At 45.8% G+C, this 13,685-nt stretch overlaps 1 long non-coding RNA gene across 1 annotated transcript; it reads left to right on the top strand.

Moving 5' to 3' along the window:
* The first annotated feature begins 10,412 nt into the window (after positions 1-10,412).
* Positions 10,413-13,214, top strand: LOC141371544 (uncharacterized). The gene is made up of 3 exons (XR_012376587.1): positions 10,413-11,276; positions 12,573-12,917; positions 13,080-13,214. It is a non-coding gene; the product is annotated as an uncharacterized lncRNA (long non-coding RNA).
* Positions 13,215-13,685: the final 471 nt, after the last annotated feature.

Genomic DNA, 13,685 nt, shown 5'->3' with positions numbered 1-13,685 from the left:
GATGCTTAACGACTGAGCCACCCAGGTGCCCTGTGGTTTGTATTTTCCTGATGATGAGTGATGTTGAGCCTCCTCTCATAAACCTATTGGCCCGTTACATGTTGTCTTTGGTAAAATGTCTATACAGGTTCTTTGCATACTTTTTAACTGGATTATTGCATTTCTGCTATTGAGTATTATGAGTTTTCATATACTTCGGGTATCAATCCTTTATCAGATGTATGGTTTGGGAATATTTTCTCCCATTGTGTAAGCTGCCTTTTCAATTTATTGATTGTTTCCTTTGCTGTGCAGAAGCTGTTTAGTTGACTGTCGTCTCATTGGTTCAACTGAGGTTTTGTCACTTGTGCTTTTTGGTACCCTACTGGAAAAATTGCCAAAACTGATGTCAAGTTCTTCTCCCCTACATTTTCTTCTAGGAGTCTCCCAGTTTCTGTCTTATGTGTAAGTTTGATCCATCTGAATGCATTTTAGCATAAAAGTTGGCCAAGCCAGCACGCTGTCTTGGTAGGTGATGCGTCTAGAGAAGAGTCTGACCCCGTGGAGAAGACAGAGCAGGGTGAGCTTAAAAGAGAGCACTAGAGGCCAGGCATGAGGCACCACCCAAGATGAAGGCTCTGCTTTCCCTCAGTGTCCAACCTGGCCCCCCTGGTGAGGCTGTGAGCTCTGTAGAAGCAGAAGATGGGACGGGGGACACTGAGGCACTGTCCGTGTACAAGGGGGCGCAGGCGCAGGGACTGGGCCCAGGAGCTGAGCCACACAAATTCTGAACGACCTAGGGACCAGAGGTCAGTGACCCCACTCAGGAGCCAGTGAGTGTACACTCTAGTCCCTGACCTCTGCAGTGAGGGAGAGTTTGGGTGATCCCCAACGCAGCTCCCCAGGCTGTCCCCGTGGGCGGGCTCACACCTCAGCCTGACACTTACTCTCTTTGGCTCCCTCTTGACACCTCTCGGTGTGTGCCATGGAGGCCCCCACATGCCTGACTCCAAGAATCAGACATGGGGGCAGCTTCCTTCACCTCCCAGTCTTAGCCAGCCACTGCCTGCCCCCCAGCTTCCATGAAGGCATGTGCACCAGCTCCTTGTGACAAAGCGAAGGTCCCAAATGGAACAGATGGGTTTGCAGACAGTTGGCACTCAAAGAAGGCCACGTGAACACCTCGATGTTCCTCTACACCCCACTGTTCTTGCCCATCCCAGCCTTGCTTGAGACCTGCCACACAGTCTGGGACTCTGCCCTGCCCTGGGTAAACTTAATTTAAAGGTAATGATGTTTCTCATAAGACACAAAATATTATAATTGTCTATTTTGTATCATATTTGACTTAAAAATGTAAAGAATGAATTTCTGCCTTCCTGATACTGAGTGGTATTTACTGCCCCCCCCTAATTTGGTTTCTCTTCTGTTCCACATTAATAGCCATACTGTATAGCCTGGGACTACAGAATCATTTGTGCAACACAGAACAATTCATGGCTAAGGCTAAAGATCAATTAGAAAGGAATAATACAGAAAAATCCAACCCTTGGGAGAATCAGATTGATTTAGAAGGTCACTGGTTTTCTGTAATTCTTTTTTGTTTTTCTATTCACTAAACAGCCAAACCCCTAATTGTTAATACCATTAACTCAAATAAAGGATCAAACGGTTGTACTGTTATATGAAAGCAAAAAGTCCACTCCACTTAAAATCACTCTACATTTTTAAATCATGCACAGTTGCAACGTTGTCCAAACTTGTAATATAGTATTTAATCCTTTTATTTAGTATCTCGGTCATGCCAATGTATCTATGTTATGTAGATCGCTGTGGCTTCCGTGTGCAAAGAAAAAGCGCTAGCTTTCAAAACTACAGTTAGAATGCAGCTGAAGATGAAGGAGCCACAATTGGACATCTTATTTATTTATTTATTTATTTATTTATTTATAGATTTTATTTATTTATTTGAGAGAGAGAGAGAGCACGAGCCCACGAGCGAGAATGCAAGAGTAGGGGAAGGGAGAAGCAGACTCCCTGCTGTGCAGGGAGCCCAATGCAGGGCTCAATCCCAGGACACTGGGATCATGACCTGAGCCTGTAAAAAATTATTTATAACATATAACGTCTCTATGTTGGACATATTCAGCACTTGATAGGTAACAGAAATCTTAATTTTGACAATCTATTGGTTGTAAAATGCTGTGCCATGGTTTGCATTTGTATTTTTCTGATTGCATGAGATTGAACTTTTTTAAAAAGCAGATGCTTAACTGACTGAGCCACCCAGGTGCCCCTATTTATTTATTTTAGGGAGAGGGTGAGAGAGGGTGAGGGAGCATGAGCAGGAGGAGGGGGAGAGGTGGAGGGAGAGGGAGAGAGAATCTCAAGCAGACTCCCTGTGGAGCCAACACGGGGCTCGATCCCAGGACCCTGAGACCACGACCTGAGTTGAAACCAAGACTCAGAGGCTTAACCGACTGAGCTACCCAGCAGCCGCAATTGGAGATTTTCTGACGTTTCCATCAGATACACAGCACACGATACACCCTGAACAGTGTTTAAAATATCTTCCCACTGACTATACAGTTAGCGATCAGGTCAGCATGCCAGCCCTATGTTCCCACCCTTTCCAACTTGCTGATCTGCAATCTCTAACTGAGGCTGTGCCCGGTCATTGAAAAGCAAAGTGTAAATCCCATCTTTATTTTGTAATGAATGAATAAATAGCCAAAATCTACCCAAAGCCAAATTGAAATTTGGCATAGCAATCTGACTATTAGATTTTATGTTTAGTATGGGAAATAAGAAACCTCGTGCATTTTTTTCAGGACTTCATAATTAAAGTTGATATAAATACACATTCAAAGAATTTTATTTCCCTAAATAGAGTTGCTAGAAGTAATTGTTCAGTTTCATGCCAGGACTCGACGCAGGGCACACTTCAGCAATAGGAGGTTTCTTTTAATCGTTCTGTCTTCTGATTTCTGGCTTCTTCTCTTCTGACCTCCTTTGTTCACAGATGTGCACCAGTTCCTACCTGTGAGGGCACAAGAGTCAGCAGACCTGCCCTGGGTTCTAGCTGTCAAGGAACAGAAAGCTGAATTTATTACTTACTGAAGCAAGGGAGATCTGTGCCCTCAGACACAGGTCCCCTGAGCAAAGTAGACTGATATCTTCATAGAGTGGGGCTTGGGGGTTGGCAGATTGGCAGAGGCTGCAGAAAGGGGGTCTGCTAGCCATTTGGCTGGAGCTCAGAGACGAGTTTATTGGAGTAAGGCTCTTCTCAGTTGGCTGACTTTCAGAAGTGGGAAGTTGCTCGTGGTGGTTTGGCTTTCAGACAATGATATACTCTGGTGCAAGTGCATTGCTGCTTGATTACTGGGGTCTGAGCGGAATCTGGGTGACGTCAGGGGAACCGTGTACCTGGGTTGGCAGCCCTACACTACAGAAGCATAGCTCTCCCCTGCAGGCCTGGACTCTGCTCGGCATCTCCCCATGGGCGCCCCTCAGCCCCCGCTGCTGGGGAGACCACCAACCATCATCTCGACCTCCATTGCGGGGGCTGATTTTTCTTCAAGATGATGTTTCATTTGAAACTGTCAGAGTTCCCACTGACATACTCATCAACATGATTTTATCCTGTTTTGGACTTTGAATGATTGGTTGAATCATCTGATAGAGAAGTATCTGTACAAAAGGATTCACCAGGTGTTAAAATGAGGGAGATGTCATGGAATTCATCTGCACACAGAACAAAGTGGTAGCAATGGCTTGTATTACCCATGGGTTGGCCGAAAGAACATTCCAGACTGTAGCATGGCCCCGAATTCCTCGGGCTGAGGAGTTTAAACGGGTGTGTTGTTTTAGCTAAAATGAAAGGCAGATGTTTGATGCCCACCTCCGTTATGCAGGTCCTGCATTTAGGATCACTTTTTCCAGGGGCCTGTCCCACCTGATCTCATCTATACACCCAGGGACACTTGTATCCCTAGAGACTCTGTTCAGGGAGAAACAATCCAATAAGCGTCTCCAAGAGTCATAAAGCTGCCATGATTTGTTAGTGCCACAGAAATTGTCCAAGATTCCTTTAAATTGGTTGTGCTAACAATTGTTTGAGAGCTGAATTGTACCATGAAGGTGGTGACTGTCCTAACAAAGTCTGAATCTAAGTAGCTTATTTACAGTGGTGGGGCTGGAGGGGGTGGGCAGGAAAGACGAGAACAGAAACCAGTTTACCTTAAACTCTTAAAAAAGGGGGGAAAATTATGGCCAAAAAATACAGAACGAAAGTATGCAAGGGGGGGTGAATCACTGGGAGTTTCTAGGAGATGTGGCAGGTGCCATTGCTGTGGTCTTGAGGGGAAGCCTCCTGCCTCACTGCACTAGCTTTCTGCTTCTGCTTCAACAAAAGGATGCAAGGTAGTGGCTTAAAACCATCTTATAGCTCTGGACATCAGAACCCGAAATGGGTCTCACTGAGCTAAAATCAAGGGGCTGGCAGGGTTGCGTGCCTTTCTGGAGGCTGTACCAGAGACTCTTGTTACTTTACCTCTTGCAATTTCTAGAGGCTGCCCACCGTCTTAGTCTGTTCAGGCTGCTGGAACAAAATGACTGAGTGGCTTATCAATAGCAGGAATTTATCACTCCCAGTTCTGGAGGCTGGCCCTCCAGTGTCAGGGTACCAGCAGGGCTGGGTCACAGACTTCTCACGTCTCACAGAGCTGAGGGACCTCAGGAGCTCTGTGGGGTTCTTTCATAAGGACACTGATCCCATTGTGAATCGTGAATCGCTCCCTCATGACCTAAGCACTTCCCAAAGGCCCCACCTCCTAACCTCTTCACTGTTGGTGGTTATGGTTTCAACATATAAATTTGGGAGGACACAAATATTCAGACCCCAGAACCCACATTCCTTGGCTCATGGCCCCTTCCATCTACAAAGCCGGCAACCCCGTTGCTCTGAAAGCTCCTTCTGTCATGCATCTCTGCCTCTGATTCTGGTCTCCTGTCTCTCTCCTTCACAGATAAGGACCCCTGTGAGAACCCAGAATAATCTCTCCCTCTCAAGGTTAGATGATGAGCAACCTCAATTCCATCTGCAACCTTAATCCCCTCTGCCACATGACATAGCATATCCACCTGCTGCTTCCATTCACTGTGCCAACAGCTAACATGCTGTAGATGATCCGTTAACCCTTGTGTAACAAACAACATTGTGTGTTATTAAAACACCTGCATTTGTCTACAATTAAGGAATTCCTCTCATTTATCTTTGTACTTGTAAACTCTAATTGATGTCTACTTTACAAAGAGCCAGTTTTCAAAGAGAAAGCTGGTTTTACCTTTTACAAATCTGAGGACATATTATTTGCTCAATAAAAATAATGTTTGCTTAATTTTGCCTTATGTTCTTGTATCTTCTATATAAGCAATGGATATTGCCCCTGAAAATGATATTTTATTTTCAAAAGAAAAGTGAAATACTTTTTAAATGCATGTTCCTTTTTTTTTTTCCTATCACTAATGCGTAGGTGTGTATTAAAATTGTTTGGTATGTTTTTAAAATGTTAGTTTATTTATATCTCCCTAATGGGTGGACTTAATCTTTAGACTCTTCATTATTCTATAGCCAGAAGAATGTTATGGGCCAACTTATGCAAGAAAGCATGGCTGGTTAACATCTGGGATAATATTACCTGCAACCCTACATTTGGAGTAATAAAGTTGAAGGATATGGCTATGAAGAGCCTTTTTATGACTGTGTATACTCTAGCAAATTAATATTAGTGTTTGTTTTTTTTTTCTTAGCGCTATTTCTCTGTGTCTAGAACATTACCAGAGTCTCTCACTGTATAGGTCTGGTCGTCCCTAAACAAAGAAATTGCCACAATATACAAGAATTTACAGACAATTCCCTCTAATGGACTCATTTAAATGAGAAGGGGGTCACGTATCTCTGGAGAGTTCCGACAAGAATGGGTGTCTGTGACGTACCTGTGGTCTACATGAATCCACTTCCTGTCATGTCTTGTGGATCTTTAACAATGCTAGGCAAATGTCGGTTACTTGAGTGATCGTGTTAACATATTGAAAGATGTATAGGTTTTCAGCATATGTAAATAAGCAATTCGACTTTAAGGTTTGGATCACCAAGTATCTGATACACCTCCTTGTCAGATAAGGCACTTTTCCTTTATTGCACTTGGAACAGTTGTAACGATGTGCTTATTTTGCATTCAGATGTTTAAATCCTTCTTTTATTTACTTTTTAAAAGATTTTATTTATTTGCGAGAGAGAGCGCACATGCAAGGGGAGTGGCAGAGGGAGAGAGAAAAACAGACTCCCCGCTGAGCAGGGAGCCCGATGCAGGACTCGATCCCAGGACCCTGAGATTGTGACCTGAGCCGAAGGCAGATGCTTAATGATTGAGCCACCCAGGCGCCCCTAAATCCTTCTTTTAGTAAAAAGTTGTTAACTCCAGTTCCAATCACTGCGCAAGTAACTGAACACAGGGAGTTGCTGACACAGGCAAACCTGCGGACGGGAAATCCAGATTCTAGTGAGAGAGGCCGAGAACACACATGTGAAGTAGCCAGCCCGGATGTGCACTCTCCTGGGCACCTGCTGAGGAGGGCGCAGACGGGTACCGCCAGCTGTGCAAGGCCGTCCAGGAAAACTGCTCCCAGGAGCCACGCGGAGCTTGTGTTTGCAAATGCCAAGTAATGAATCTGCATCAGTGCGATGGTTCTGGGTTCCCAGTGGCACCCTCCATTACTTCAAGTTTCTGGCCATGTTAGCTCTGCAGCACTCCAGGACTAATGGGGCAGCTGAGAGGCGGAGTGCCCCTGCATTTCTCTTCTGAGGGACGTCATGGCTGTCAAAACCCACAGTCCTGTGATGATCACTGATCTTGGCCTATTATGTGCCAAGCGTTTTATATACCGCAGGGTCCAGTGGAATTCGCCCCCGTGAATGGAGAATGGAGCAGAGCTGTAGAGACGCACAGTGCTTGGTGGGGTCACGTCAGCTGGATGCGCTGGGAATCCTGTTTCTCTGTGGCCTTCCCCCAGTCACCCCGTGCACCCCCATACCCCTGTCTGGGGCAGCAGAACACAGTATTGGACAGTTCTCCAACTTCGCCACTGACTAACCAAAAGGATGCTGCTTGGACACCAGAGTGAGTCATGGAGGCCCACTCACACCAGTTGTGTCCCCTGTGGTCATTAGGTGATGGGGAGGGCCCGGGGCCCGGGGGGCCGTGGCTGGGATGCGGCCTGCAGTCCCCACAGCAGCTGCTATCTGCCGACCAGTACAGAAGGGCTTCGACGTTTTCACTCTCAACACAGGTGTACCAGTGTGTGCTGGCAGCGCCCACCTACACCCACCCAGAAGGGCCTTGTGTGCCATGACCCCCAACCCTGCATCACTGACGGGCTCAGGCTGACAATCTGGCCCAGGTGCTCATGCCTTTGCTGGCCCTGGCTGCACGCTTGACCCAAGCTGGCTGGTCAGAACGCCTCCTTCACGGTCTATAAAATAGAAATGAGAGAGGGTTTCCACTGACCACGGAGGAGATGAAAGCCAGCATGAAGGACAGGGTGGGGACCACATCTCCCAATCGAGAAAGATGGATGACCAATGATAGATAGATAGATAGATAGATAGATAGACAGATGGTAGAGAGATAGATGTTAGATGATAGTTGATAGATGGATAAAGAAAATTTTAGAACTAAGACAAACAAAAAATTAAATTTAAAAAGCACACATCTCAAAAATAAAACTATTATTTAACAGCCAGAAATCATTTGTTTTGAATAATTATATTCCAATTTGGGATTTAGATATAGCCTATCCAAGGTTTGTTTCTTTTTCTATTTAATAGCAGTGATCTCTTATTTTTTCATTTTATTTGTTATTATTATGTTCAGTTAGCCAACATATAGTACATCATTAGTTTTTGATGGGCAGTAAGGAGGGCACGTCATGTGAAGAGCACTGGGTGTTATATGCAACTAAAGAGTCATTGAACAGTGTAGGAGTGATGTCTTTTAAAATATGTTTATAATTCTATATGCATCTTAAAATGGGAGGCACCTACAGACCACCTATTTCAACTTCCTCATGGTACAGGCGAGGAATGCGAGGTTAGGTAAGCTATTTACATTTCTGCTTTTCTGTGGAAATAACACCCTTCATGACTGATATTTTGAGATTGTTTCTGAGTGCATGAACAACAGCTCTGTGCATGTGGTCTGCCTGGGGACTGCAGGGCATACACGGGACCCTCCTTTGGGTGACCTTGTTCATGCGGGGTCCCTTCAACTGTGGATGGAGAGAGATGCCCTGATCTCGGGCCTACGAGGTAGACTTTGTGAATTTTCGCCCTTCTTTGGATTTTCCAGTTGCGTGGAGGAAGCAGCATGCCTCTGACCAGAATGCCTGCCTGTGGGGCAGCACACAGCATGTCCCCAGCCAGAACTAATGGAGTGTTGTATTGCGTTTGCACACCGCGGAAAGCGATGCTTTGCCAAACCAGGAGAGGTGGTGGCCTTGGTCAGTGCAGGTGGGACTGAACTTTCCTGGAAACAGCTTCTGGAAAACAGAAGCTGGCGGGAATGGCGACCCACCTTCATGGCCAAGCACTCACTCGTCATTCGGGATCAAACACTTTAGGTGGCATGAAGAACGGATTCTCTCCCACGACCTGGTGCGACTTGGACCATCACATTCTTTTTTCTTTGCTGAAGTCCCTGAACTTTTATTTTCCTGGACTGAATGATATATAAGATTTCTCTAAAGATCTTTTCTTCCTTCATCTTTAATCACTCCCGTGACTATGCTCTGAGGATACCAGAGCTATCTATTTGGCCAGGAGAAGAAAGGTCAGTCAATAAAGGGACAGAGTAACCCCACTGATTGTGTAAAGAGCTCTGAATGCAAAGGAGGAGAAGTATTCTATGGCAGAGGCAGGACAGACAGGGGGATTTTTAATTGTTCCCCCTCGCACCTGTATCAGTATTAGGTGAAAATCATAGACAGGCATATTTAGCTCAATAAAAGGAAGCCACGTCTGAAAGCACCATAACTGGGCTCAAACAGAACAAGCTGACTTGCCAAGGGGACTGGCAAGTTACCGACGGAGCTGAGTGACCAGTGGTCAGCGGTTTGGGGCAGGGCACTCCATCAGGGGTGGAATACGGGTCTCTGCAGTGGATCCTCGGGTGCCCACCACATCTCCTCCTCAGGGCTGAACCCACCCCCTAGCTGCTGGGAATGTCACCTGCTAAAAGCCAAGGTCACACCTGATCCCGGGGGCAGCAGCAGCTTGATGGTGAAGGAGGACCACCAGCAGCCCCTGGGTCAGCCCTGAGGGTCACTCCACTCTGGGACCGGCAGACACGGCAGCGGCCACCGCACTGCAGGCTAACTCCCCCACCAGGGCGTCTGCCAGTTCTCCTAACACACCTCCTGCACAACTGCGCTGGTACCACTGTCCTTCCAAGGACACCAGTCAGACACACCCCCTCAGGTTTGCTGCCACTTGTGGGTGTTTATAACTTTCCCATTTCTTCTCTTTCTAGCCAAGGAACAGTTACAAATAAGACACAATTTGTTTCTCATACGTTGGCCATTGCAGGTCTGTGACCAGGCATGATAACCACCACGATGCTCTGCCTTCTGCACCTGCCCGTGCGTCCATGTTCTCGGCATGCTGCTGGGGAGGTGGCAGAGACTCACCTGAGCTAAGCTCCCAGGTGGGAAGTTCATGACCGCTGAGGACACACAGACACAACTGTGCAGAAGGCCAGACCACCAAGTCCCCAAACTCGGTACATAGCCCACCACATCAGGCTGTCCCAGAGACCTGGCCTCTCTGGCTTCATCTCCTGCACCAGCTCACTCTCTAGCACATTGTGTGCTCAGCAAATAGTGAGCAAGGGCATGAAGGAAGGAAGGAAGGAATGAGCTCTTGTCCCATGGCCACTCCCCTACAGACACTTCAATCAAACTTTCCTCCTCACCTTGTGAATCTCATGCTGCTCAGCCCTTTCCAGGTTACCTGCATTTACTAGAAATGAACTGTCCTGTGTCTAAGGGGGCTCTTCGAGGTCAGCCTTAGTTAATATTTCTGGACTCTGCCACATGTCTCACTCACGGCATTGTGTCAGTCAAATGGCGTGCAATTATGTTTTTACTTGCCCTATAATTTCTTCCCTGAACTCCCCAGGTCTATCTCACAAATGCAGGTGCCAAATTGGAAGGAACCTCAGAAGCTTTCCTGAACACCTGCCCCCCAGAACAGTGGCCTCCCAAATTCCAGGCATTATGATGTAAATGTTAATGAACAATGAGCATGCATGCAACTTTCATCTTGCCATTTGATGAGAAGGGTGGCTCTGGACATGGGTCAGTTAGGTCATTTAGTTAAAACTTGGAGCTAATGAGACCAGGATAGAGACCTGGGCCCCTTATGGCCAATTAACTCTGAGCAAAGAGAAAAACTCAGTTCCATGGTCAAAAGCTACCCTCTTCAGCGCAGTTAGCTATTCCATAAATGTGTGATGTTGACCCCGAAGGGGAGCAGAGCGGAGGAGGAGGGCAGCTCAGTGCACACCAACATCCCGGCTTGGAAAAGCAGCCAGAAACACACAGGTGCTCGTCTGCACGTTGGGGGCTCTTCCCTGCTCAGGAATGACAGAACTAAATCTCCTGAGCTGGAGACAAACACTCGTTTTGTTAAGTCTGGTATCTCAGTAAGAAGCAGCTTGGGAGATCATGTTTCTAAACCTTTGGCTTTATTGAGGCACTGATTTTGCTGCTTTGCTGGCTACCCACAATATAAACAGGCTTTTGGATAAAATTGTACTTTTTGCCACAAATAATTAAACAGAATCATAATCTCCTAGGTTTGTAAGGAACCATAAAGGTGACTCCCTTCAGTGACCCACCCAAGACTAACTCGCCCACAGACAAGCAGATGCCCCATCTGTTCTGCACAGCCTCCAGGATTAGAGAGGCAGGATCTCTCATCAGGGAAACCCCAACATTTAGCTCTGCTGTGTCAGGAGCTAACGTATCTCCTTGGCTTGGGCATCTTCTCTGGCTGAATTTTACATGTGAATATCCAAATCTACACACGGATACAGAATGTTCGTGTCACAAAAGCCTGCAGAGTAAGACTCTAGAACACTCTTTTTCCCAGGCACATGTTTTACTAAGCCCCACGCCCGCCCATTTCCAGAAACATACCCATCACAGAAGACCCACCAGCCTGGACTCCACTACCAGAGGTGAGTTCTGCCTGAGTTCTGCTAGAGCACGTGGACTGGTATGACGCCGTAGCCTTTCAGACACTTCCTTCCGTCTGAGTTTGTCATCACTACACACCAGGGCCAGAAACACAGGGGTGACGCCAAACTGCAGCTAGGGGACGGTGCCTCTGCAGGCTCCTGCAGACAGACCCCCTGGGACGATGGCCTGGGGGTTTCATTCCATGGCTACTGCACGGCAGTATTGTGTTAAGTCAAGCTCCAGTCCCCATGAAGGCTGTACGCTCTAACCCAACAGATTTATAGCCACATGCATATGTGTATACACTGAATAACTATAGATACCAGTTACATATAAACTTTTGAGCATCTAAACATTGGTGACTTTCAATACACTCAGAGCAGGCCTGTTAAACAAATGGCCTCTAAGACTTTAGGGGCACAAGAATTATAGGAACATTTGTTAAAACTCATTATTCTGGGCCCTGGCATCAGAGGTTTTACTTTCTTGGGCCTGAGGAAGAGCCTAGAAATCAGAATTTGTAGCAAGCTCATTATTTGAATCTGATACTAGTTGTCTTGCAAATCACCCTTTGGTAAACAGTGTTCTGAGTCAGGTTCACGTTTTTCTTTGCCAAAAATTTTGCACTGTAATCAGCTTTAAAAATTAATACACTGGATCAGGAAACCCTAAAATTATTGTGTTTCCTCTAAATATTTCTAAATTCCAAATATCAAGATACATGCAAATTCATAATTCTTGAATTAAAAAACTAAAGAAGAAAATAATATTCTCATACCCCTGCCTTGGTGTGTCGTGAAAACAGCCTGCTACGGATGGGGGCTCATCCCAGGTCTTGAAGTTAGCTGCATGTGTGCACACTTAGGACCGATCACAAACTGTAGGCATGAATTAGAGGGGATTCATCACGAAGGAAAGAGCCGTGCGTGTTCTGTGTGTTGGGTGTGCAAAGATGAGCCAGAGCCATCCACGTCGCTGCAGACCTCAGAACCACTTTGAAACAAAACCGGGCCAGGTCCCAACCAAAGAGCTATGCGGCCAAAGATCATTCATTCTGCTTTTCTATTTCAACACACAGAGTATTTTGTGGTTGTCTATAACGCACTCACTAAAGCACACTTGAGAAGGACCAGAGCCCCAGGCTGGTCCTGAAGGATCACCAAACTTCCCCAGCCGTATCCCTCCTGCTGACCTGCCTCCACACCCTGAGCCCATTCAACCAGTCACACTGTCTTCCTGTAGAGCTTCACACATCGAGAGACACAAGTTTTAATTCTGGTTTTCCCTTTCTCTAGGAAAAAAAAAAAAAAGATTTCTGCCTTGCTCTTCCACAACCAACGGAGGCCACCAAAGTCATGTTTTCCACAAGGAAACTGGCTACCAGCTGAGTGTATTATGGTCCCCCACCTAAGCAGGGAGGTGACGGCCCTTCGAGATGCCCCCGGAATGGTCATGGCAGCACAAGCCTCCTTTCCCTCTAGACTCAGAAATTTCTGAAGTCAAAGAACATGTATTTTCATCTTTCAGGCCCAATTCTTGGCAAAATATGAAGCTTTCCATAAATATTGTTGGATGGATTAACCAATAAATGATTCCCTCATTTTCTCTGCTTAAGCCTTTAAATTGCCTGAGATGAAAAGGTAATTATCACAGGTGGCTGTACCCACTCATTCAGCGCTTCCTCCGTAACATCGGTGCAGACATCCTCCAGCGTTTGACTCTCCTCTCTAGGATTTTCTCAGGGATTCCCCAGAGGAACCAAGAGTTCCTCAGAGAAATAAATGTTTCTTTTTTCCTTTTAGCCAAGCACTTTTCTCCACTGCAAGAAGCATTGTACGTTGATCCCCGTCTCTAATACGTTAAGATGTAATGGTGTCTGAGTCCCTCTGGAATGGAACTTCAGTTCCGAAGGTTTTGAAGGAAAATAAGAGGCAACTGATCTTGGGCCAAGTATTTATCCTTTACGAAATGAGGTGAAATGAGGCAAACAATTATAGAATTAGCTAGGAAGGGAATTTAGTTTTATAATAAAATTACTCAAGTTGCAGATCATATTAATTGTGAATAATTAAACTCAGGATTTGCCATTTCCTTGGTGTCTTGAATGAGCATAGAGGAAAGCTACCCTCCAGCTCATGGAAATGATGTCACCTAATTCTGCTCCATTCTCTTCTCCTTCAGGGGTTTACCGTCAGCAGTGTGGAATAGATTGCTTTTGCGTCAGAAGCCAAAAGATTTACTTTATGTACAGCGAATATTTATTGAATGGATAAATAAAACACCTTAAACCTACATAAATATCACCTTAAAACCTCTTCATTATTTCATACCAATGACTCAAACTGAAGTATTTGACATTTGTCCAAACCTTTCAAATCATATCTTTTTTTAAGAATAAAATATGAAAG

The sequence above is a fragment of the Callorhinus ursinus genome, unplaced genomic scaffold (genome assembly GCF_003265705.2).
Source record: "Callorhinus ursinus isolate GAN/ISIS: 27379988/994484 unplaced genomic scaffold, GSC_fseal_2.0 scaffold3, whole genome shotgun sequence".
Lineage (NCBI taxonomy): Eukaryota > Metazoa > Chordata > Mammalia > Carnivora > Otariidae > Callorhinus > Callorhinus ursinus.
The sequence above is the reverse complement of the archived record's forward strand: the minus strand, read 5'-3'. Positions and strand labels throughout refer to the sequence as shown.